The sequence below is a fragment of the Meleagris gallopavo genome, chromosome 9 (assembly GCF_905368555.1).
Source record: "Meleagris gallopavo chromosome 9, MGAL_WU_HG_1.1, whole genome shotgun sequence".
In the NCBI taxonomy this organism is placed as follows: domain Eukaryota; kingdom Metazoa; phylum Chordata; class Aves; order Galliformes; family Phasianidae; genus Meleagris; species Meleagris gallopavo.
In genome coordinates this window covers 19072201-19099517 of record NC_139412.1, presented here as the reverse complement: position 1 = coordinate 19099517, position 27317 = coordinate 19072201, and the positions used below count along the sequence as shown (strand labels likewise).

The window sequence follows — 27317 nt, the reverse complement described above, 5'->3', positions numbered from 1 at the left end:
TGTAAATACCACAGGGTCATTTTTACAAGGGTTGGACAAGATGACCTGCAGAGGTCTCTTTCAGCCTCAACTGTTTTGTAACTTTTGTCCATCTGAATCAGTGCCGTGGTTTTGTGATTTTTGTTGTGATTATTCCATATCAGAACATCATGTAAAGTAGGAGTTAAAGAGTTAATGTTCTGGTTCCATGGACTGCCTTCTTTGTGTGTTTGCTCTCGGAGAGGAGGGGAAGAGCGGCATTTTCCCAGAGGACTTTGTGCCCAGAGGAAGAAAGGTTAGAACTCCTGGCAGGTCACGAGTCTCTCTCTCTTTGTTCACGGCAGAGAAGTGCATGGTCCTCCTGAAGTCAAGAGAGTAAGGCCTCAGTTTTGGACACATTCACTCATTTTGTTTGATTTGTTGGCTTCAATTCCAATTGTATCATGTTGTTTTGTGTTATCTTGTATTCTGAGATCATATTTAGTAAATTAACATTCCTCCTCAGATCGTTGCCACTGCCCTTCTTTTTTAGACTTATCTAATGTCTCCCTACCCTTCCTCCTTTTCCCTTCTCCCGGGGTGTGGTTCTGTGAGTCCCCTGCCTCATTAGTCATGGGGCTGGGCCAGACTGGCCTGTAAACCATTAACACTTCTTTTTCTCTCTTTCCTTCTTTTCTGGGTGGGCCTGCTGTCCCATCATGGACACAGATCTAGAGATAACTCTGTGACAGTAAAAACAAATCTAAGTATCTTGTATCTTACTACTATAATAACTCTGACAAAATTGTCTCTACTGTTTTATGCATGAGGGCATGAGCAGTTTTGTATGAGGGCTTGAAACTATTAACTCATTCTGAAGGAATCTTCTCACATTAATATTTGTATTTGCTTTTACTCTTTTACAGAAGAGGCAACATGAGGGAATAGTTTGTAGTTTGGAATTACTATTCTAGAAGGAAAATATTTAGCAGTATCTTTCAGAAAATCTTTTCAATAGCTGTGAACAGCAGTTAGGAACTTGAGAGTCCTTTTCTTACACTTAGTTGAATTATTTCTGTCCTTGATGTCAGCAGGGATCAGATCTCCAGTTTTCTGAATATTTCTACTTAGAAGAAAAAAATATTGCCTTAAATAACAGTTATATTGAATTAAGGAAAGTAAGTTAGGATCAAATATTGAAAAAGCAGCTGCAGATTTGATCTTGCTAAGCCATGTTCTCGCTGCTGATAACAGATGCTTTTCTACAGACTTAGACAGTTAGTGCAGACAGTAGATCTCCTGTGTTGTCAAAGAACATCATTAGCTCCCCTATCTCTGGAATGTGAGACAGTAGACTAAAATGGCAAGCCACAAATTAACAAAGAAGCAGTGGATTGGTGAACAGAGTTGTGGTCGGTGAGATGACCAACCAGAGCCAGCCAAGTGTCCTCCATCCTAACCAAAGTCCAAGAAAATAAGAAAATGATCTTCATCAGAAAGACCACCAAGAGATACGTATGTGTAAAAGAGCTGAAACTTGGGGTGAGGTGGGGACTCATTGTGATAACCCAGCCTTTTCTTGGATGTCTAACACAATGTAAGCAGTTTGCTCTTTAAATATCTGCCTTTCTTGCCCTTTGGTATGCAGACTAGGTGGAAATATCCCCCCTTCATCTGGCATGTGTGCTGTTCTGATTAAACATACCTACTCTATACTTCTCTGTGGTTAGAGTTTGACTTCTGCACGTCAACATAAAGCATAAGAAATAAACATAGCAACACAATAGAACACAAAGTAGCATCAAAATATTTGTAGTTATAGAGTACAGCTATGTTCTTTATGGACTCCTCTATTCAATGGCTCATTCTGGAAAAAACTTTTGGAAGTGTTCCTTTCAAAAATTCTTTGGCCAAAATTGAATTAAAAATTTAATTTCATTTTCTGTTTGAGGTGTTGGGATTTTTTTAACTCAATTTCTAATTAAAAATATTTTCGTTTTCTAATTGAAGGAGTTCTGAAACTAAAGGTTGATATGTTCAATTTGTAACATATTATCAGCAAGTGATTGCAATTTTCATATGGCAGTCTATCCTTGCCTATTACTGTTTTAAGCATAATTTTGATAAGATATTATACAGACAGTGTGATATTTGGGTATTTAATACTTTTCTAAACTGTGTTTTCTCTTCCATGTACTTACTGTGGGAAGCATATTGGACAATATTTAATAATATGAACTAGTAAAAAAATTTATCTTCTGTTCATTCATACATTTACTTTATCATGTCACTTCCTACATTTTAACAGTCTCTCTGATGACAAATAATCATAGAATCATAGAATGGCCTAAATTGAAAAGGACCTCAATGATCATCTAGTTTCAACCCCCCTGCTATGTGCAGGGTCACTAACCACTAGACCAGGCAGCCCAGAGCCACATCCAACCTGACCTTGAATGCCTCCAGGGATGGGGCATCCACAACTTCTCTGGACAACCTGGGGGCCCCAGGCCTAGAAGCAGTACTCCAGATGAGGCTTCACAAGAGCAGAGTAGAGGGGGACAATCACCTCCCTCTCCCTGCTGGCCACTCCTCTTTTAATGCAGCCCCGAACAGAGTTGGCCTTTCCGGGTTGCAAGCGCACACTGTTGGCTCATGTCCAGCTTCTCTTCCATCAGGACCCACAAGTTGTTTTCCGCATTGCTAATCTCAAGGAGATCTTCCCCCAGTTTGTATAAATACCTAGGATATCCCCAGCCCAACTACAGCACCTTACACTTGGCCTTGTTGAACCTCATTAGGATTTCATGGACTCACTTCTGCAGCCTATCCAGGTCCCTCTGGATGGCTTCCCTTCCCTCCAGTGTATTGCCCACACCACTCAGTTTAGTGTCAAACTTGCACTCAATTCTGTCATCTACATCATTGATAAAGATGTTGAAGAGTGCTGGTCCCAAGACTGACCCCTGAGGGACACCACTTGTGACTGGCCACCATCCAGGCATTGATCAAACCCTTTGGCTGCAACTAGCCAATGAATTCTTAATCCATTGAACAGTCCATCCTTCAAATCCACACCTCTCTAATTTAGATGTGGTGAGGAACCATGTCAAAGATTTTACAGAAGTATAGGTAGATGACCTTGTCCACCAGTGCCGTCACTCCATCATAGAAGGCCATCAGATTGGTCAGGCAAGATCTGCCCTTGGTGAAGTCATGCTGGCAGTCTCGGATCATCTCTTTGTCTTGTATGTATGTAAATAAGGAAACATCTGTAGTGTCAGAATATAAAAGGAAGCCAATATAGGACAATAGAGGCTTTTGTGAAGATTTTTTTTCTTATGATTTATACCTTAATTATAAGAAATGTAGATTAGAGAAAGCGGGGATTAGGATTGCTTACTCTGCAGGCTTCTACTATCTGGAGCCTGCAGTGAGTCAGTTTTAAAATACAGTGGGAAGAAAAATAAAAATACATCCAGCTATAAAAGATTATTTATATGTTCTCTTTATAGTTATCAACATTGTCCTTTGCTCTGATTCTGAAGAGATTTTTGTTTGGATTTAGTTTTATGCTTTGTTTTGCTGCTTTGAGTTACTGTCCCAATTTCAGCAGTTCTGGTACATCTCAATAACCTCAGGTCTTTCTGAGGCAGAAACTAGGTTTGTCAAGCTGGATATTTGTTTCCAAAGGCCCTGATCGAGATTGTAGAATATCTTGGGTATTGCAGCAAACACTGCAGAACATATATACTTCACTTATACTACATATGAAAATTAATTTTCTAGAGTTGATTTTGGAGGTGCTAGTGGATGTATCCAGAGGTAATCTTATATGTTTCATATGACCAAGGAGGACCTGTGTTGGTAAATATATCTTCGAGTATATAGAAAAATAGAATCATAGAACATCCTGAGTTATATCTACCATATATTTTTTTTAAGACAAGGATATGTTAGTGAAATGCATATTAAAGTTCATGCAGAAGATGGAAATATTTGCAAGGGAATGGAGTCTTTGGGAGTATATCTCACTGCAGATTTACCTCTACTCCCTCTACTCTGACTTCCTTTGCAAATGGCCATAGTTTACTAGTTTCAAAACCATGTCATTCTGTAAAGGGCCTGAAAAGAGTGAAGAATCTGAAAAAAACAAACAATGGAGCACATAAAAATAAGGATCAAGACTTTGAACTCACCTGAACATCTGTGGAAAGAAAGCAGGAAGAGTGAATTTCATCTTTCAAATTACGTTAGCATTCAATTTCTGCTTTCAGTACTTTCAGGTGAGAGTGTCAGTCTTTTGCATATGACTTTGTTTCATTTTCAGGATATATCCAGAAGCTGCATTCAGCTGCATGTAGACTATACTGTTGTATTAATCCTTAGCTTCCACAAATGCTTATGAGATATGACACTGGGCATTATTTGTTTAGAATCAAAGTCACAGTTTGAGAATCATCGGCTAGGAAGTTAGCTCTGGTCATACCATTTACTCCAGAAACTCAGTTAAATGGTACATGGGTAATCCAGTATAAATAAATTCCAATTGCGGCCCAAGTTTGAAAAATCTTCATTCAACACATTTTTAAGCTCAAATGCTAGTAAATGTCACAAAATGTTAGACTGAAATGTCACCTGTTTCTTCATTACTGTCACGATTTTGTATTAGGTTGTATTGACTTTCTTATCTCAGTATTAATGCAGATGCCATTGTCTTTTATCTCTGAGGCAAGAGAAAAAAGGAGACAGAAGCAAAACGGGCAAAATCCTGTTCACTACATAGAACATAGTAGAAAAACAATTTTAAAAGGAATTTTAAAAGGAAAAGTCTGGCCTTTATTTCATGGACATGTATTTTTTTCCTAAAGAATGCAGAACGGTGAGTGATGGTAGGAGGGAGACCTACTGTGTTTACATACAATTTTATGTATTTATTGTCCTGTTTATTGTAAATTTTTCTTGCTTCTGTTTTGCAACATAGAACTCATTTAATTTTTCTGCATTTTGTCTGATGAAACAGAATTGGATTTACTTAGTATTTTTCAGATAACTTACTGCTTCAGCACAAAGATATTTTAGGAAGGAAACTTGGATATAGTAAGGCATTAAGCACTGCAGATAATTTGGAGAGGAAAATGAAATCACAAGATGATCTAGTTGTGCTATTCTTAAACACAATTTCTTGTAGTAATGTTAATTAAGACTAAGGTGCATGTATTTGTTTCTTTTAAGATTAAATAGCTGTTTCTATGAATTAAAATTAATGAAGTGCACAGTGAAATGCATATATACGCCCATTTTGTGTGCATCATACAACAGAATGTGAATGTGTATTCATTTATCGATCCCATCTTTTTACCAAGTTAAAGCAGTGTGCATCAGATGCATTTCCTTGCAGTATCAGAAGCCAGAAATCATGTGAGAAGTAGATTATGTTTTTGCAGTGGAAATTTCCAGTATTTCTCTATATAGCACTGGATAAGTTGTTTTTCACAAAGAAAGCTACTGAACAGAGCTAAGTTGAGACTGGAGCACTCTGACCTGGATAGAATTGGCACAGGCACTATGTAAAGTAATTATATAGGGTAGAGGAGAGTCTGGTACAGAACACAACTGTTTGCAGACTGTTGAAAATATTGTCCTCCTGTTGCCTTAAAAAGTACAGAACATATCTAAAAACAATGAGATGGTAACAGACATTGTATGGAAATGTAGCAACAGTGTTGGAAGATTGTGAGCCTAAGACACTTAATCAATGAGTGCCAGGAGAGGCTTTACCTGCATCAGACCCAGAATATATAATGGAATGGAATTCATTGATCAGGTGTGCAATTTCTCCCTTGTCATTAAGGGATGTGTGGCCATTATTGCAATAATGAGTAAACTGCTCTTCACAGAGATCTTTACCTGATTAAAATTTTTTCATCTTGAGCATGTTTCTCACAATCAGAAACAGAAAGATAAAATTTCTTCTACTTAAAAATATTTCAAACACCCAGATCTTTCAACGTCATGTCTCTGCATTTTTTCAAGTTTACTTTTGAAATATAAAGAGCAGGACAAATTACTTCGGCAGTGTATCTGAAGCAAGAACTGGAATTCATTACAATAAGTCAGAGATGACTCTTGTGATCGCTTCTCTCTATATCCGTCTGTTTATTCTTATACTAGTATCATAAGCCCTACTGTGGCACGAAGTAGGTGTTTTTGTCTGTGACGAGAGCTGTTGTTATGATACTGTACTATACATAGAAAAATATCTTGCTTATTAGAAGTAAAAAACTTGCTTTTCCTTCTTTACCCAGCACTACCCAGTTGCCAATAGACAACTCCCAAAATCCGTGAAAGCAAAGGCATATCTGGAATATCCTTCACTACTCAAGTGATTATTAAAAAACAGATAAAAACAGATAGCACTACTGCTCCTGAGGGAGAAATCAAAATGTAAACCCAGTTGAATGAATAGATATCAAAACTTAAGGTAATGACCTAGGAAGGTAGTCATTCTCCCTCAGCTACCTGTATGCAAACAGGTAAGTAAAGGAAGTTCCCAGTAGATTGTGCAGTTCAGAGGGTATTAGAACTCCTGCAAACACAGTAGAAAGAAATTGAATTAAAATGGTAATATTAAATATCAAGATATTAAAGTAAAGAAAGAACAGACTTGGTAAGCTCATCAAAATATTTATTCTGAAAGAAGCATATGGGCCCATATGGACATTATAACTCAAGGGACTTATTAATTTTCCTGCAATATTTTAGCCTAATCGGTTGCATAGTTTTCAGACAGTGCAAGTCTAGCATTATGCTCTATAGGAATCAAGTGCTAAGACTGCTTAAAAAAAGCGACAGGCAACATATTCAAGTGATCCAATTCACAACAAGTAATCACTCCAAGATAGTACCTCTGTTGCATGTAATGTCCCCAAAATATTGCAGTGCTGTAGTCTAATTATTATTGCAATTAAAATAAAGGAATGGAAAAGTCCTTCTGTGGGAATACAAGAAAAACTATTCAGAACAGCAGCTGTGGAGCAAGATAAACAGCATGAGAACCAAGGACACCTCTAGAAGAGAAAATGGCTCATGGCTCTGATCGGATAAGTGCCTCCATGCACATTTAAGGAGTGTTTGTAGAATACTCTGCTGACATTTAAAGACGGATGGGAACGTTGTAAGGGCAGATGGGAAAGTTAAGAAAAAGGAAACTTGTGAAGGTATATAAGTGATGTGAGAACTTGTACTAAACGATTTGGATCGTTCACATCTGAGTCTGTGCATCAGATGCTGCAAATGGCACCTACTGTGTGGAGCAAATCAAGCCGAGGCTGAGCAAGCCTGGACCAGCAGCAGCGCCTGACTGAACTGCAGAGAGATTGTTTGGTGGCCGCAGTGTTCTGCAGACAGAAGGTGAGCAGTTGGGAACTATGGGGAGTTCACTAATGAAGGAGCAATAAGTGAATCTCAAAGTATTATGGATCTTTTTGAAGTTTTAGAATCAGCCTCTACCTACTTCAGCATTAGTTACTTTTCTTAAACGGATAAGCAAAAATGTCCCTGAATTTCTGAAAACTGGGTTCTCTCTTGATGCAGAGCTTTGGGACAAATATTGGCACAAAACTCTGGGAGGTTTCTATTACTAAAGACAGAACGACTGCTAAAGTTTTACCTGTTTGGCACCAAATAATAGAAGGGCTTAAGCAAATTCGACAAGGAAGAATTTCTTCCAAAATATCCCATTGACTTCCCTCCCACCCGCACCGCTGCCTCTCAGTGCAGAAAGCAGCCCCTGCCCAAATTCGATCCACGGCTCTGACCCCCCTCCCCCCAGCTGGGGAGAAGAAAAATCACAACCCCACTGCCATCCTCTGCTCTGCCCTCGATGCTTGCCATGATGCTCTCATCTCCGCCCCACCCACGTCGCCTGCTGCTGCATCTCTGCGAGCTGCATGTAACTTGGTTGAAGACAAAGAGGCACCGGAAACAGAGAATCTTTTTGATTTTGGTCCTGTAGATCCAGAGGATGAACTGAACGTTTTCTCTCCTGATGATAATTTGAAGAAAGCAGGAAAGAAAAATTTTTCTACAGCATTTTACAGTGCTTTAGAGCAGTGCAGAAAAGAAGAAATATTGCGGGGTGATGGTGATACGTTGCAAGCCTTTCCTGTGTTGTATTACACAAATCCACCCCCGCCCCCCTGGGAATCCCTGTCTTATGAGGCAGTGACGGAGCTAAGGAAGCCAGTGAGAGATTATGGAATTCAGTCTGCCTTTACATATAATCTTTTGGTTGCAATTGGTGAGTTATGTTATGACCCGTCATGATTGGAAAACTTTGTTATGAACGACTCTCTCTCCCATGCAATACACCTTGTTTATGACAGAATACGGAGAACAGGCTATCATCCAGGCTATGAATAATTTGAATTATTTAAATCGTATTGGCATGGAGGAACTCATCGGGGAGTGGGTCCGGCAACACCTCAGGCCCAGGCACAGATGGACAGGCAACGCCTTGAACAAGTCAAGACTTTGGTGTTGCATGCTATCCATTGGATACCTGATTCTAATTCGTCTAATGCCTCATTTACATCAGTTAAGCAGGAGGCTGCCAATACATCAGTTAAGCAGGAGGCTGCCAAGCCCTACATTAAATTTCTTGACGGTTTACAAAATACGCTAGAGAAACAAGTAGAAAATCAAGACACCCGGGATGGGTATTGCTTAATTGCTTAAGCAATTAGCAATAGAAAATGCAAATGCGGACTGTTGAAAGGTTTTACGGTCCTTAAAGAATGCAGATCCGTCAATTACTGACATGAGTAAAACCTGTCAAGATGTAGGCACAGAAAGTCACAAAATGGCCTTGTTAGTGGACATGCTGGCAGCCCGACTCGATGCAGGGACAGCTAAAAAAATGAAGTGTTACTATTGTGGGGAACCCGGTCATGTACAAAGGGACTTTAAAAAGCCTAAGCAAGCAAATAAAAATTCTTGTGCTTGATCCTGTCCCCGGTACAGGAGGGGTCTACACGGGAAGAGAGACAGCCAATCTAAACTCCCTGTTGCTGCACGGCCCTGCAATCTGCCGGGAAACAGGAAGAAGAGTGTTACACTGCGTGCCATGACAGCAAATACGGTCCCGAATCCATTGATCACTGCCTGGCCAGCTCACTCAGATCACCCACCGTCGGCAGCTCAGGAGTGGATTTGGCCAGCGCCCAGTCAGTGCTGCTGACTGACAGCACCATGACTCTCATTCTAACAGGTGTCATGGACCCCTTGGAGACAGGCGTAGCACCCTCTTGTTAGGACATTTTTCTGTTACACAGATGGGACTTGTTTTATCAGGAATTATAGATGCTGACCACACTGGGAAGATTAAGATAATGGCATGGATGCCCTCAACACCCTGCTTTATTCTCAAAGGTAAAAAAATAGCACAATTAGTCCCTTTTCATTCTATGGCTGAGCCTGGCATCGAGGACCGAACTGGTGGATTTGGGAGCATGGACAAAACTGCCCATGCTATGGACTACACAAGTGTCAAAAGACCAACCATTATTACCATGCTCAGTAAATGGCTGACAGTTATTAGGCCTAGTGAATATCAGAGCTGATGTTACCATCACTAAGTCAAATGAATTGTCCTCTGAATGGCCACTAAAATACTCTAATTCTGCTACTGTAGGAGTTGGGGGCTTGCAGCAGCCCAAACAAAATGCCCAAATTTTATCTTTTGAAGGGCCTGATGGTTGCAGTGCTCATGCTGCTCCTTACATCTTGCCAGTTCCCTGTACTTTGTGGAGTCGTGATCTTTTAAGTCAGTGGGGCATGATTTTACAGACAAATCTTCAATAAGGGCCATTGATCAGAAGCAACCTATACCCCTAGCTTAGAAAACAGAACAACCTATTTGGGTAGATCAGTGGCCCTTAACAAAGGAAAAGTTGCTGCATTTATATGAGCCAGTTCGAAAACAGCTAGCTGTTTGTCACAAAGTGACTACTACCAGCCTTTGGAATATTCCAGTCTTTGTTACCCTCAAGAAGAGTGGAAAGTGGAAGCTTTAACAGGACCTGTGCTCTGTCAACGTGGTAATTGAGCCCATGGGGTGTTGCAGTCTGATCTTCCTACATCTTCAATGTTACCTTCGAATTGGCCTATAGCAGTCATTGATTTTAAAGACTGGTTTTTTACCGTTCGACTTCATCCAAAAAAGATGAACCACAATTTGCTTTCTCAGTGCCCTCCATCAACAACAAAGCCTTGCTCAGTGATATCATTAGACTGTGTTACCACAACGAATGCTTCATAGTCCAACAGTATGTCAATTGATTGTTGCAAATGCATTACAATCAGTATGAAGAACTAGATCTCACATCCTTGTTTATCATTATATGAAATATATATCAAAAGCAGCAGAACTAGAAGAGGGTCAAAAGGACACTTTACTGCTCATCCAACAGGCAGTCCAATTTGTCGATTTACAAATAGCAGAAGAAAAGGTGCAACTCATTTCTCCATGGAAATATTACATCTCACATCATTCAGCCACAAATCCTCAAAATAGTACCTCACATACAGACATTAAATGATCTGCAAAAATTATTAGGAACCGTCAACTGGTTGTGACTGCTTTTGGGTATTACTACTCAAGAGTTACACCCTCTATTCCAGCTACTCAGAGGAGACCCAGATCTAACTTCTAAAAGAGAATTAACACCAGAAACACTAGAATGCTTAGACTCTGTAATAACATCATTGCAACATTGATATAACCATCATGTTTGTTTATCACTTCAAGTATATCTTATAATAATATCAAACTGCTATCAGCCATATAGCTTGTTACGTCAGTGGGATACCTCAAGAAAAGATCCTCTCATTATCCTTGAATAGATACACTTACTGCATATATTTTCAAAAACCATTACATCACAAGTGGAGATATTTGCAAAGCTAATGTTGTGAGGTTGACATCGCCTACAAATTATATGAGCTCTTGATCCTTATTGCACCTACATGCCTGTGACTAAAAAAGATTTAGATTGGGTACTTGCAGATACTTGCACAGTCACTCGCTCTACAAACTGCTATGGCAGACTATACCGGACAAATCTCCACTCATCCCCCCAAACTTAAGTTGCTGCATAATTTGAGAGATCTGTCCCTTATTACTAATTTTTTATTTTCACATGTTCCAATACTTAATGATGTTACTGTATTTACAGATGGCAAGACACACCGGGCAGTGGTGTCTCTGATGTGCAACTGCTACATGATGGCGGTCAAACGTACATGTTGGTGGATCATCTCAAATTGTAGAACTTACTGAGGTAGCTTGAGCTTTTCAAATTTTTTCAGAAAAAAGCTTAATATAATAACTGACTCTTCGTATGTTACAGGTATCATTCAACAGATCAAAGGATCTTTTCTTAAGGAAGATAACAATCCTGCCTTGTTTGCATAGTTCAAGAGAATTTTGCATTATGTCTCTCACTGTACTCTTTCTTATTTTATTATGCGTATTTGATCATACACTATGTTGCCTGGTCCTTTAACTGAGGGAGAACGTAAGGCTGATCAAGCCACAGTTGCCTTTGCTACAGGAATAGTTCTTTTAGTGTATTAGTAATGCTCAGTTATGATGCTATTAGCCTATCAGTTAGCCTTTTCTTAATTTGCAAAGACAAAACCTGGAAAGGAATCTCGGGCAAAGGGATGACCCTGTGTTATAGAATGAGTAACTCTCTTTCATTCCACTAATCAGGATTTTTAAAATATGGCCTTGCCTCACTTGAGACAAAGGCACATGCTAGATTACTTTGATTCAACATATGATTCTGTTGTAGGATTCTGCTGTATACTGCCCAGCAGACTTTTTAGTTCACTAATCCCTTCAATTGGCACCTATGTCACAGACCTAAAGGCCTCTCACTGAAGAATGATCTTGCAATGAAACAGTATTCTGACAGTTTTAAGGGAACTGATATTTGTGGCTATAGCTGCAAGTATCTTGTTTCATAGAGAAATCTAACCTTGGTACTTTATTCTGCTTTGCAAGCAGGTGTTCTACTTGGGCTCTATATCACACACTGGCCACATGGATGAGGTCTACAAATGAAAAAAACTCTTCAGACCCCAAGAAGAATAAAAGCAGGAGAGAATCTGTGATAGGTGAGAGAGAAGTGCACTTTGAAGCAGGGGACGCCCTGCTGGCACTGCCTATTGCATCCACCGCCAATATGTTCCTTCTCTTTCCTTTTCTGCAATTTGCCATTTCTCAAGGGTCAATAAGTAATAATGCACTAGCTTAGGGAGTTTCTGCTTCTCGCTTACAGAATTGTCTAAAATGGATGCCTACGTGTGTGTGTGTGCGTGAGTGTGTGTATGTTGACTAAGACTCATAATCCTCTGTGCTGCTCTGAATGCATAGTTCGCTTGCATCTCTGCTCATATGATATCCTGTCTCTCAGATCCAAATTTATATTGAAAAAGTACTGCTCAACTCTAGCCACATTCACCAAGTTAAATTGTTAGCCAGCTAAAAAAAGTAATGCCCCTAGTGATACTCCAGCACTAATTTTGATTTTATCTGACATGCAACTTCATAAAGTTGTGCAAGCATTAATTTTCTATTAGCCCAAAGGCATGGTTGTGAGCACTCTAAAAGCTTTTATTGTACAAATTTTAGTGATCATTCAAAATCAATATATCAGAGTATATGAAAGTTGAAGTCTTTTTCTAACCAGTTATAGATTAACATAGAATGGGACCCTCAGGGATTCTTTTCCAGGTTGCAGAAACAGGCTGCAGGCCAAACTTGTGTTTGTTCTTTTTAGTGGGTTTAACAGTATTTCTTGTTTGCCTTGTCTCTTTTCTTACCTTTAGAGTATTGTCAGTCGAGACCTTGATTGAGTTATAATGATTATGTTATTAATATATTCTTTTATGGTATGGTAATAATTTGTGAATAAACAAAAAGGGGGAAAAAAGGACTCACATCTGAGTCTGTGCATCTGATGCTGCATCCTTCCGCTGTTATCATTCCAGACAGCTGAAACAGTTTACTGCCTTTTTCATCAGTGACCTTGAAGCCAGAGAGCCTAATGCAATCAAAACTGTGTGGATGGGAACACATGATTATAAAGAGGCAAAACAGTAAATGAAGGCAATGAAGGTAGAAGATGCTGATAGGGACAGCTTTAGTTCACTCTTGGGAATAATTGAACAAGAATGTCATGACAAACATGATAGAGAAAATGGGTTGAATTTGAACTTGGGACTGAATGGCAAAAAGCCATTAAGATGATTAAGGGACTGGAACATGTCACAGGAGAGACTGAGGGAGTTCGTACTGTTCAGCCTAGAGAAGAGGATGCCTGGGGGATTTTTTCTATGTGTAAAATATTTAATGAAAGGAGAGAAGAAGATGGAGCCACTCTAATCAGTGGTGCCCAGTGAGAAGATAAGAGACAGCAGGTACAACCAGAAACACAGGAATCAAAGGCTGTGAGCTTGGATTACTGTGACATTACAGTATAATAGATACATATACACTGCTTCCACATGCAAGTTTGAGTAAAGAGTACAATTCATACTTACTGCCATCTGAGGAGCTGGTGTGTAGGAAGAAGGAGGGGATAAAAAAACCCTGTATTTAAAATAAAGTTACATGAATTGAATTGTTCAGAAGTTATGGAGATGAAAAAAAAACAAACACAAAACAACAACCATGTTTAAGATTTGCTTAATAAACTGGCCTTATTTTTTTTCTTTCTTCCTCTCTCTTTTTCTTTCTTTCTTTCTTCTTCTTTCTTTCTTTCTTTCTTCTTTTCTTTCTTTCTCTTCTTCCTTCTTCTTCTTCCTTCCTTCCTTCCTTCCTTCCTTCCTTCCTTCCTTCCTTCCTTCCTTCCTTCCTTCCTTCCTTCCTTCCTTTCCTTCTTTCTTCTTTTCTTCCTTCCCTTCCTTCCTTCTCTTTCTTTCTTTCTTTCTTTCTTCTTCTTTCTTTCTTTCTTTTCTTTCTTTCTTTCTTTCTTTCTTTCTTTCTTTCTTTCTTTCTTTCTTTCTTTCTTTCTTTCTTTCTTTCTTTCTTTCTTTCTTCTCTTCCTTCCTTCCTTTCCTTCCTTTCTTCCTTCTTCCTTCCTTCCTTCCTTCCTTCCTTCCTTCCTTCCTTCCTTCCTTCCTTCCTTCCTTCCTTCCTTCCTTCCTTCCTTCCTTCCTTCCTTCCCTTCCTTCCTCTCCTTCCTTCCTTCCTTCCTTCCTCTTCCTTCCTTCCTTCCTTCCTTCCTTCCTTCCTTCCTTCCTTCCTTCCTTCCTTCCTTCTTCCTTTTCTTCCTTCCTTTCTTTCTTCCTTCCTTCCTTTCTTTCTTCCTTCCTTCCTTTCTTTCTTCCTTCCTTCTTTCTTCCTTCCTTCCTTCCTTCTTCTTTCTTTCTTTCTTTCTTTCTTCTTTCTTTCTTTCTTTCTTTCTTTCTTTCTTTCTTTCTTTCTTTCTTTCTTTCTTTCTTTCTTTCTTTCTTTCTTTCTTTCTCTTCTTTCTTTCTTTCTTCTTTCCTTCCTTCCTTCTTCTTCCTTCCTTCCTTCCTTCCTTCCTTCCTTCCTTCCTTCCTTCCTTCCTTCCTTCCTTCCTTCCTTCCTTCCTTCTTTCCTTCTTTCCTTCTTCCTTTAATTTTATTTTTTTTTAACTTACCTGGCCCGTAGATTTTTGTTAGGTTCACCCAAGAAGGATGAATTTTACTTGTAATTATTAAAATCCAGTGTAGCTATAAAATTTCCAAGTGTACTTTGCCAATGTAAGGCAAGCATTATAGTGAAACTATATTTGTGGATTTTCATTTCTGTTAGCAGAAAGTAGAAGGTATAGGTATAGGTATAATTTAGTGTTCTATCTGAGAAGTCCTGAGTACTGCAGAAAATTAAATACTGAATTTGAATGTGAATCAATACATAAAATATCATTTTCGTTGATATTATGTACTAACATGACTAAGGAAACAATGGCCAAAGGAAGCTATGTACTTGAGGTTAGGACATATGCTATGCATTCTGTCTCTGAAATGTATAGCACACTTAAATCAGACCTAAAGATCCCTTAAGGGATAGCACAGAAGAGCTCATTAGCATGAACTCTCAATTTCCAGTAGGCTTTCTGCAGCAGACATCCATGGCTATGAATATCAATATCATTCCAGTGTGCTGTCTGTTGTATTACCTAATGGGGTACCAGAGGGAGCTCTGCAGAGCACCATGAATCATTTCTGATGGAATGAGCTCTAGGAATGTGAAGAAATTCTTTTTCAAATGTCTTTGTGAAAAGGGGTGTAGATGAAGACACAGAAGCCAGGTACTTTCTATTACTTTCATCATTGTAGAGAAGTGCATGGGCACTTGTTATTTATACTTGTCTGACTTATTTTATGATGGAAAAATATTGTATTTGGAGATTTTTAAGTGCCTAAAAGGAAGAAAACTGAGCCACTAAGAAAGCTGAATTAGTAGTACCTGAGTGCTACTACTTCAACCTCTAGAAGATCAATGCTTGGCTGACATTGACAAGATTTAAACAGTGCAGGTTTCAATCTCTGGGAAAAGATTAAAAGGGATGGATTTTTGTTCTAGCACAAGCACATATGTTCTTTCTTTGATCCATTGTCCTCGACCAAGAGGAGGATGGACATGAATCCTAATGACCCACTGGAAATAAGGTCGATGCTGCTAAGCAAAGTTTTTTGACAGAATTTGTATCTTGCTCCAATTTATAGGAGAAAAAGGTGGTTCTTTTAATATATGTATACCTGATGGCAAAATTAAGACACAATGTGTCAAATGTTAGCCCAACCAGCTTATTACAAATCCTAGTCATTTAGGGCATGGGGAAGGGAAGATAGGAAATAGAAAAGATAGGAAATAAAAACAATGAGTCTTGTTAGGAAGCAAGAGGGAGATAGTCACCACCACGGATTCCAGCCTTGCTCATAGGTCAGACGTTGATCTTGGTCATTGGGCGTTGTTCGGCTGACGATGATGATGGTGATGATGACTGTGATGACGGAGACAACGGAGAAACTTTTCTATGGCAGTACAAACTTATTTGTAAGTCCAAAGTGGTCAAGTCAGCTCCTTTTGGAGTGACAGCTTCTGGATTTTGGATCTCAGCAGGAACTCCTTTTGTTCTCATCTTGCGGGCCTTGCTAGCAGATAAGAGGAATTCTTCACAGCATACCATGGTATCATCCCCCAATCTCCCATAGCAAGCTGGAGTTATTTGGTCATAGGCCAGACCTTCTGCCAGTAAATAGTCCCGAGCACTCTCTTCCGAAGGCAAACAGCTCCAGAGAAATGCTTTCAAATGTAAAATTGTCCACACAGTGATGCTGGCTGCCACATGGCAACACTCACCTCTCATCTCCTAGATAAGTCAGAGTCTCATCGCAAGTTTTGAGCCAAAAAGAAAGAAGGGTTCAGACAATTTGTTGTTTGCATTTCTGCATAATGACAGCCTTCACACTAAGACTAAATCAGCAAAAACTATGGAAGGTACTGGAATGTAGTACGCATGAGGACTTGATTTCGGTTTTATTTCCAGAATGATGGAATGACCACCTTGTGTAAATATGCTCAAAAAAAAAAAAAAAAAAAAAAAAATGCATTGTTGCTCTGAGACTTCACCTATGGGTTTTCTAGGAGTTCACTCATCCCTTAGGTGTGTGATTTATATCCAGTGGTTTTCAACTAGATCATGCACGCAGTCTGCAGCATCAAAATTATTAGACATCTTTGTATAAACTAATACTTTGGCCTTATAATTTTTGTGATGATGTTCACCATATTGCAGCCATGTAGCCTGAATTCAGAGAACTTTAAGATACATCATTCTCCCTAAGAGATGTATGCAGTACGTGATTCTCTAGCCGAAAAGATTTTATATCTGTGTTAGTATCCAAAGAACTGGAATTTGTAGGCAATAAGACCAGCTTACATCTAGATTCTACTTGGATAGCCTTAAATTGGGATAAATTTTTGTTCAATCCACTAGAGCCTTGAAGACCAAAGACTGTACCTGTAAGTAATTTATTTGATGAAAATATAATTCAGTTTTGATAGTAAGTCTCTCCACAAAAAATAAGGAAGCTAATTTCACAGAATCACAGAATCACAGAATGGCCAGGGTAGGAAGGGACCTCAGGGATCATGAATCTCCAAACCCTCTGCCACAGGCAGAGCCATCAACCTCCACATTTAATACTAGACCAGGCTGCCCAGGGTCCCATCGAATCTGGCCTTGAACACTTCCAGGAACGGGGCATCCACAGCCTCTCTGGGCAGCCTGTTCCTTATCATTCTCCTAGTAAAGAACTTCTCCCTGACATCCAACTGAAATCTTCCCCTCCTCAGCTTAAAACCATTTCCCCTTGTCCTGCTGTTATCTACCCTTTCAAAGAGTTGACTCCTCTTCTGTCTATAGGATCTCTTTAGGTACTGCAAGGCTGCAATGATGTCACTCCACAGCCCAGCTCCCTCAGCCTGTCTTCATAGGGGAGGTGCTCCAGCCCCCTAATCATCTTTGTGGCTCTCCTCTGGACCCTCTCCAACAGATCTCTGTTTTTCTTGTACTAGGTGCTCCAGACCTGGACACAGTACTCCAGATGGGGCCTCACAAGAGCAGAGTAGAGAGGGACAATCACCACCCTGTCCCTGCTGGCCACCCCTCTTCTGATGGAGCCCAGGATCCCATTTGCTTTTTGAGCTGCAAGAGCACACTGCTGGCTCATGTTAAGTTTCTCTTCCATCAGAACCCCCAGGTCCTTCTCTGCAGGGCTGCTCTCAAGGACTGCCCCTTCCAGTCTGTATAAATGCCTGGGGTTCCTCCGACCGAAGTGCAAAACTCTGCACCTTGCTGTGTTGAACCTCATTAGATTCACCTGGGCCCACCTTTCAAGCCTGCTGAGGTCCCTCTGAATGGCATCCCTTCCTTCCACCGTGTCACCCGCACCACTCAGCTTGGTGTCATCAGCAAACTTGCTGAGGGTGTCCTCAATTCCGTCATCGATGTCATTGATAAAGATGTTAAAGAGCACTGGTCCCAAGACAGAGCCCTGGGGGATGCCGCTCATTACCAGCCTCCACCTGGACATAGAACCATTTATGACCATCCTCTGTCTGCAGCCTTTCAACCAATTCCTTATCCATTGGGTGGTCCACCCATCAAATCCACATCCCTCCAATTTGGAGATAAGGATGTGGTGGGGGACCGTGTCAAAGGCCTTGCTCAAGTCCAGGTAAATGACACCGGTCACCTTCACTTTGTCCACCAATGCCATCACTCCATCATAGAGGGCCACTAGACTGGTTAGGCATGACCTTCCCCTGGTGAAGCTGTGCTGGCTGTCTCGGATCACATGCTCATTCCTCATGTGAACAGTCATGTTGTCCAGGAGGATCTGTTCCATGGTTTCTCAGGCACAGAGGTGACACTAACTGGCCTGCAGTTCCCTGAGACCTCCTTGCTACCTTTCTTATATATAAGAGTAATGTGACCCTTCCTCCAGTCATCCAGGACCTCACCTGACAAACACGACTTTCTGACTTTTCAAATACGATGGAGAGCATACTACCTCAGCCAGCTCCTTCAGAACCCTGAGATGCATGCCATCCGGCCCCATAGACTTGTATGCATTCAGTCTCATGAGGCAGTATTGGACTTGCTCTGCCCTTACAGTGGAGGGGGATTTACTGTCCCGGTCCCCGCCTAGAGGTTTAGGGATGCAGGGCTCAGGGACTCGAGAAATATTAGAATCATGGCTGCCAGTGAAGACTGAGGCAAAGAACTCCTTCAGTAGCTCAGCTTTCCCTTCGTCCATTGAAGCCAGCTCTCCTTTTACATTTACCAAAGGAGGCACACTCGCTTTGGCCTGTCTCTTCTGGCCAATGTACCTGTAGAAAGTCTTCCTATTGTTTTTCACATCCCTCGCCAAGTTCAGTTCTGCCTGTACCTTGGCTTTCCTGATCCCATATCTGCAAGTCTGGATGGCATCCCTGTATTCTTCCCAGGTGACACAGCCTTGTTTGCAGAGCTTGTATGCACCTTTCTTTGCCCTCAGTATGCCCAGAAGGTCCTTGCTGATCCATGCTGGTTTCCTACCTCCTCTGCCCACTTTCTTATTCAGAGGGATGGAGAGTTCTTGTGCTCTCAAAAAGTCATCCTTGAAGAGTAGCCAGCTCTCCTCAACATCTTTGTCTTTAAGGACAGTATCCCAGGGGATCTTGGCCAACAATTCCTTGAACAGCTTAAAGTTTGATCTTTCAAAGTTCAGGGTCAGGACCTCACTCTTTGCCAGGCCCACATTCCTCAAGGTCACAAACTCGACCAGGGCATGGCACTGCAGCCCAGGCTGCTTCCAACCTTAACACCTTTAATGATCTCCTCCACGTTGGTGACCAGCATGTCCAGTAACGCTTCACCTCTGGTTGGTCTGTCCAATACCTGAACCAGAAAGTTATCATCGATGGATTCCAGGAGCCTTCTGGACCACTTGCAGCTTGCTGTGTGGTCTTTCCAAGAGATATCCGGATGGTTGAAGTCCCCCACGAGGATGAGAGCCTGCACAATGCTTCCTGCATCTGAAGCAAGAAGGCCTTGTCAATAGTCTCCCCTTGATCACGTGGCCTGTAGTATACTCCTATCACCAGCTGGACTTTATCAGTCCTGTCCAAATTCTAACCCACAGTCTCTTAACTTGTTCCTGACTGTTTCTCAAAGGGAGCTCCTCACAGTCTATTCAGACATAGAGGGCAACTCCTCCACCCTTCCTACCTTGCCTACTCCTTCTGAAGAGTTGATACCCCTCAGTGGTACTATTCCAGTTAGGGAAATCTTCCCACCATGTTTCTGTGATAGCAACAAGGTCATAACTTCCCAAGTGCATCACGGTTTCCAACTTGTCCTGCTTATTTCCCAGGCAGTGTGCATTGGTATAAAGGCACTTCAACTGGGCTTTCCATCTCACTGCCTTTATAGAGTATCTAGAATCCCCTAGAACAACAGCATCCCCCTGCTCTACTCCATCCCTTTGTACTCCACCCTCTTCATCCATCGAGTTTGGAATGAGTCCTCGAACAACACTCTCAACCCCAATGGCCCTCATTTTGTCCCCTTCCCCCTTCGTACCTAGTTTAAAAACCTCTCAATGAGTCCTGCCACTTCCTAGGCTAGGATGCCCTTACCCTTTGGATACAAGCTACTTCTGTTTGCAGCTGTCATGCCAGGTGCCAAGTAAGTTGCCCCATGATAAAAAAAAATAATTTCTGAAGTAAGAGGAGAAGATGCATAAGCTGAACTTTGAACATAATTGCTATATTGCTTATTTTTAATGCTTTCTATTTTCCAATAAAATAAATCTTTTAGAAACAGATTCAACATCCCTTCCCATTGCTTGCCTAGAGTGGCTCAGATTATTATCTGAGGGTTTGCTTGAAGATCTTTTCTTCTAGAGCTATTCTGTCTCAATATGACATACGGTACATGCAGTGGCAAAAATGGCTCAGTAGCAAGCTGTTCGCTGTACTATAACATTCATTTCACAAGATTACTAAACTTAAATTACTAGCAGGGGCTATAGATTATGCCTAGTAGTAGTGGTTCATCAGTGAGATACTTCTTGTGCTGTATTTCTACGTGGGTATACACATGTCCCTGATGTTTTCAGAATCACCAAGGGTTAGTTATTTTTATTCTACTTGTGTTTTGGTTGTTTTTGTTCGTTTCTTTTTTTGTTACTTCTGCTGAGAAATCTGGACTGTAGAAGCTGGATGCTTCTGCCTCATAAAGCTATTCAAAAATACATGTATCTAGTGAATCTGTGTCTCTTCTAAAAAGGTGTATTTTTTGAATAACCAAGATGGCGGTTTGGAAACCAAAATTTGACTGTCTTGCTTTAATTTATGGCTGTCTGCTCCCTGATTACCCCAAAGTTTAACTTTGAAAGAACAGCTATTTTATGTCAGATACAATTACTTTTAAGTAACTGAGTTTAATGATGAGAATAATATTTTGCTAATTTTGGTGACATCTTAAAACCTTGCAACAGATGTAACAGTATTTTAGAAAGAAAAGGAAGAAGGGCTTTATTTCTTTTTATGCATTTAACCATGACCTTAGTTCAACAAAGCACCACTGCAGGATAGTGTGTAAGGACATGTTCAACATCAACTTTGCTCTTGAAATCATATTGATTCCAGAGCCTTCCAACAGAAGAGGTAAATTGCTTCTTTTTAGTCACTGGAAGGAAGGAGCATTTTTATCTTTCATTCAGGTTAGAATCAAGATTGTGAGCTCAAATATTTGCCTTTTATTTTTTTAACACCAAAGAATGTCCAATATACCTAAAAAAAAGCCCCAAAAGATTTTTTAACAGTTGTGTCCTCTGACATGATGGCAGTTTTTATATTGCCTTATATTGTACCAGAACAAGTTACTTCATCAGTAACTTAGGACAATTATATGTTGCTTAATTTTCATCCAAAAAAGTAAAATTATAACTGGTAGTGATTTTACCAGGAAGATACTGTGGAAGGTGGTTTAATTCAATCTATTGTTATAACATTTAAACCATAATGAAATGTGGGGGAAATTGAATTTGCCAATTTTGGTTAGATGCAATTTAATTACAACTGATTTAGTGCTAATGGTGTATGTCTCCTGCAGAAAGCTGACTGAAAAAATGATTTCATAAAATTAACCGATGTTCTCATTCTTTCACAATGCATATAGTACACTAAATCTAGATAATCTAGATAATGATTATTAAATCTAGATAATGATTATTATAGCTGTGCCATTAGTATTGTCCAATCACCACACTGCTCTTTTCAGTGATGTGCTGTGACAGGACAATGGGCAATGGGCAAAAACTGCAACACAGGAAGTTTCATACCACCATGTGGAAGAACTTTACTGTGAGAGTGGCAGAGCATTGGAACAGGATGCTCAAGGACATTGTGAAATCTCTTTCTATGGAGATATTCAAGACCCATCTGGATACTTTCCTAAGGAAGCTGTTTTAGCAGGAGGTTGGACTTGATTCTCAGAGGTTCCTTCCAACCCCTACAATTATGTGATTCTGTGATTCTGTGAAACATTGTCTTATGTCTACGGATAACCCTCCTTCCCCAGCTGTCAAAATTGGTCAAGTAAGTGGGACAATTATGATGCTTCTGAGATATAACTATCCTTTATAATTTCTCTGTATGTTTAAGAAAAAAACTGGCTCACAATAACAAGCTCCCTATGATGCAAAGAGAAAGAGGATACTGGAAATGAACAATTCTTTACTGTATTTTAAAAGTCCCGAAAAATAATTTAAGCCCTAACTCTTCCTACTGCACCAGTAACTTTACACCACAAAACAACACTCTAGTAAGCATAGCCAAATAAATGAGGGACATCTTCCTTCAAAGGATCCTTTGATATATTAGGATGCTAGAAATGATTCCCTGTTGCTGGTATGTAGAAGATAAATGTGTCAGCTGTTTTCCTATGCTTCTCTTTTCATTATTCACCTGGTTGAATACATAGATGGTTGTCCCCTCATAGCTCTGCTATGACTGAGCAGTCTTATTCTCACTTTCATAGAGGAAGAACTCACTTAGAAAGAAAGAATAGCTTTTCCTTCTTTTTTGGGTATTTTATGAGGGAGCATCGGGATGCTTATCTCCACCCCACATAACTGCTAGACCAGCACCACTCATAAGGTCATGACTATGAAAATCACCTCCCTGTATTTCTATCTGATTAGAAATTACAAAATGGGAATAAAATTTTTAATTTAACTCTGGGAAGAAAATTCACATTAGTAGCATTCAACATTATTTTTGCTTTGGTTGAAGGAAAAGCTAGTTGCAAAATATTTTTTAACATCCGAGCACTAACATAACACTGCATTGGCTCCAGACTTCAAAGTATAAACAAAAGACTAAGCAATTAGAATTTCCAATAGCTCACCATTTATTTCAGTTCCCAAAGAATGCAGACATATAAAAATAAAAAATAGGAATTAATGATAGAGGAATAGGTGCATTCATGAGAAAGATTTTTATATCACATTGCCCCCACAGGCAAGAACATACTCTTCATCTCCAGACATAAACAGTAGATTCTGCAGATCCACTTGTTTAAACAATTGCAATCCTGAGGAAAAAAAGGATAGTGATTGCTTTAAATTCATCTCTTTTCAGCCCAGAAGTGCTTTTTATGTGTTGCAATGGCTACTGAATCACTGAATTCCCTGACATAAAATAAAATGCTATTTTTAAAAAATAAGCCTATCTAAAAAGTCCTTTCTTAAAGGGCATAGGTTGGAAGGACTCAGTTAAACATAAATCAGACTGAGGAGATTATTAACTGCAGTCTGGTATAACCTTCTTCCTATGAGAGCTGCTCATATTCACACTCCTGCCTGCCAGTAGTTAGCTGCATTTCTTTTCACTTTCGTATTTGCTGGTACAACCCAGGGGCAGCGAGTGAATAAGAAACAACCAGAAAATAGCACAGAGAAAGTGAAAATATAAAGGAGAAACATATTATTTTCCATCTTCCAGAATTCAACAGAAGAAAAGTTTTCAGGAAATGAGATGTACATTGATGGTGACTAGGAGTTTCAAGGCCAAAACTGTCATGGAAGATGAGTGTGACATTTTGAGTGCTTGAGGGCTGGTAGAGATGGAAAGGGCCAATTTGAATCTCACTTTTTTGACCAGGTGACTCTCGATCTACACATCTAAGGGGAATGAGGCACAAAAATGACAGTATAATTCAAACTGGGTGAATCTGAACATAATTCTCCTCTAAAATGTCTCGTTCTTAACCTGTCAAGAGACTGTTTTTCTCCTTATTGCTGGTACAGTCTTCAAGCTCACTCAGCAGACACAAGTGAGAAAGAAGTGAAAGAAGCGGCCAATATTTGTTCTTCTTGCTTATTAGAAGACCATGAATGACAGCCTGCAGTGCAGTAACCTATTGTTTTGCTAAATGCCTAAATCTTGACCAATTCAGTATAATACTGCTGGATTATTTTCTCTTTGTTTGGACCTTTAGATATTTCAAATACTGAGGTATTTTTGAGTGGCAGGAGTGAAAAGAATAGAGAGAATTAACCCATTGTTTTATAACTGGAACTGAAAGCATTTCCTTAGAACTTGCCTGATAATTATCTTCAGTAATTGAAAGGCTGCTAGGTACTTACTGTATTATTTAAAAACCTGGGCCATCTTTCTGTAATTTTAATCAGTGTAAATTTAATCAGTTTTTCTCTATGTTACAGCTTTCACATTCTAAGTATCACATTGTCAGTGCCACAAAGTACAGAAGATAGCACATTATCTGAGTGCTATTTCAATAGCAAATAATACAAATAATACAAAAGTTGTGCACTAATATAAAATCATAGAATTGTAGAATAATTAAGGTTGGAAAAGGCTTCTAAGATCACCAAGTTCAACTGCCAAATCATCCTCACTATGCTCACTAAAAAAAAAAGGTACAAAGTTCAAAGAATTTATACTGTATGACTGTATGACTCAGTGATCAGAGGTAATGGAGTTAAATGCTGATCTGTAAACATTTAAGTTAGAACATTAATCAAATGACGTAATGTCATCATTCTTCTCTAAGATTGACCACAGAGCAATGGATGATAAGTGAAATACGTTCCACATGTAAAAACAAAGAAGTAAGATTGAAATCCAGATTTTGATATGACTGTTATTCTTTAGATCAGAAATCAGTAGTCCTAAGCTTCACTAAAGTCTCTGAAAATGCCAGGTGAACTCTTAAAGGGAAGCAGATAATTCTAGAGATGAAATAATTGTTAACCCTTTTGTCTATGCTTCAGTACTGTCATTTTCCCTTTCCCCATCCATTCCAAATAGGAACAGGTAAATCTTTAGTTGATAACTATTACAATTACTTTATTATTATTATTATTATTATTATTTTTATTATTATTATTATTATTATTATTATTTATGATGGTGTTAGAACTCATTTGTCAGAATACTGAGGTGTTTAGATAGAGACATACCATTTCCTTGGGCTGCCATTCAGTCATGTTTTCACCAAGCCACTGGGACACACACAAGCTAAGATAGGAGGTAATGCAAAGAGTTGAATAAGTCCTTGCATCCATTACAGGGAGTAAGTAGTTTCACAAGATGTGAAGTTACTCACTCCTCATGCAAGGACCAGGGAAAAAACACAGACTAAGTCATTATTTGTACCTTGATTTGACCATATTAACTATTTCACTGAGCACTCAGGATCAAAATAGCCAGGTGTCAGTGAGAAGCTACCTTAGCTGCACAGAATGAAGAAATGCTGAAACGTGGCACGCAGGCACAGGCTTAGATGTGAACGATGCAAATCATTTATTACAGGTTCTCACATCACTTTTATACACTCACAAGTTTCCTTTTACCTTTCCCATCCACCTTTACAATTTATCCATCTGCCTTTACCTGTCAATAAAGTATTCCACAAACACTTCCTAACCATTCATGTAGATGCTTATCCAGTCAGAGCCATGAGCCGTTCATTTTGCTTTTCTCTTCTTATAAAGAGATCCTTGGTTCTCAGCTTTGCTTTCATATGCTGTTTATCTTGCTCCACAGCGCCTGTTCTGAATAATCTTTCTTGTATTCCCACGCTGAGATGTATCACATCCACTTTTCCTTCTGACTTTGAGATGAACTGTAACCCTGACAGTAAGACAAGGTAGGAGGCTCTGGTTCAAAGTCAAATTATAAAACCCAGAAACATATTCCATTCCCAGCATGATGCTAATGAAACATGTAAGTATTCACTGGTTGTTTGAGAGCCAGAATATGGGCATAGGTGTAAGTGATACTTATGTGCTGCAAACTTCAAGAAAAATGATAAATGTACTGCAATTTCTGCTACAATGATTAGCTATGAGCGGTACACACAGATCAGTTTGGACGTTTTCTGCCTGTTGAAAGAACAGATGATGTTACGGAATAGGAGGAGGAAGGGGGGCAGGAGGCTGTTCCATATTTCATTCTTCATGGTTTCTTTTAGAGATGGAGAAAGCACAAGCAAAGAAGTCATCTAAGAAACATAAGATTCAATTGTTAATGCGTTTGTAGAGAATATGGCAGGATTCCTGAGTCTGGCATTCCCAGCCAGTAGCAGACAAGAAAATTCTTCCAGGGGAGCTGCAATGACAGGGATGTGGTTGCTTTATTTTTGTTCTAACAGCTCTTTAATGCTATTCTAACTGCATTCATGGCAATGACTGTATTGGTTTACCAGCTCCTCTAAAACCAAAGTATCTGACCATTGTGCCAAGTCTTTAATCTGACCCTTGACTTGTTTTCAGTCTCTTGTCTCTAGATGCTGACAAACAAGTAATAGCCCATCCAGAGGCTGAGCTGCAATCTCTTACAATGCCTAGGCAACTCATCTGATACAATACTACTGAATTAAAATCAAATATTTACATTGATTTTCTTGAAAGAGAAAAACTATGTCAACGTATTTTACAGTCTTGCTTTATAGCCACAAGGGTTCCTGCATAGTAGTGTTCCAATGTACTTTTTTTCATAAAGCCACTGAAAGTGCATACTTTGTGAGTGTATACTGTACTGTTTTGCAAAGTGGCATGCATGAGTGTCTGTATGGATGGCAGCCAGCTCACATGGACAAGTGAGGGAGCAGATGTTTTTGTACAGCCTGCTTTGACCTTGACAGTAGACTAAAGAAGTAGAGTTAAGGTGGAAGGTGAATAAAGTTTGACACTGTAAACAGAAAAAAAGGCCTTGCTTGATTACTTAGTTGCTCAGGAGAGCAAGATTTTGTACACTGCTACCAATACATAAAAATGCAACTGTTCCACCAGATTTTTTCTCTCATTCACAATATTCTCAAGGACACTGAATAATCATTCCTCTGCTTAGATCAAAATAGATACTACAAAATAGGTACTATGCCCATATCCTCTCTACCTAAAATTTCATTTTATCCTCCTGCTTTCTTGTTGATATTATACCAATATTCTAATAATATCTTGAACATAGACCAAATCTGACTTATTAAATGTGAACAGATATAGAATCTGTTTTTCAGAGCATTTCATAGAAAATCACATAAATATTAACCAGCAGCTCTTCTCCAAGCTCTAGGAACTTTTATTTCACTTTATTTCAAACCAGTGTTTCAGACCAGGACAAAATATAAACAGGAAGGATAATGTATGTTAGCATGACTGAAAACTGAAAAGTAGGAATGGTTTTGGATCAAATTTATAAAATGTAGCAGATAGAAAGTTAAGTAGGAGTGACT

At 39.5% G+C, this 27317-nt stretch overlaps 1 long non-coding RNA gene across 2 annotated transcripts in view; it reads left to right on the top strand.

Annotated features, from left to right (window-relative positions):
- The first annotated feature begins 227 nt into the window (after window positions 1-227).
- The window catches only part of LOC104916809 (uncharacterized), a 55957-nt gene continuing 28867 nt past the window's right edge, over window positions 228-27317 (top strand). For both annotated transcript variants that reach the window (XR_014884922.1, XR_014884923.1), the window contains exons 1-3: window positions 228-354; window positions 11196-11300; window positions 12032-12141. This is a non-coding gene — a long non-coding RNA (uncharacterized LOC104916809). The remainder of the gene's footprint in view (window positions 355-11195; window positions 11301-12031; window positions 12142-27317) is intronic.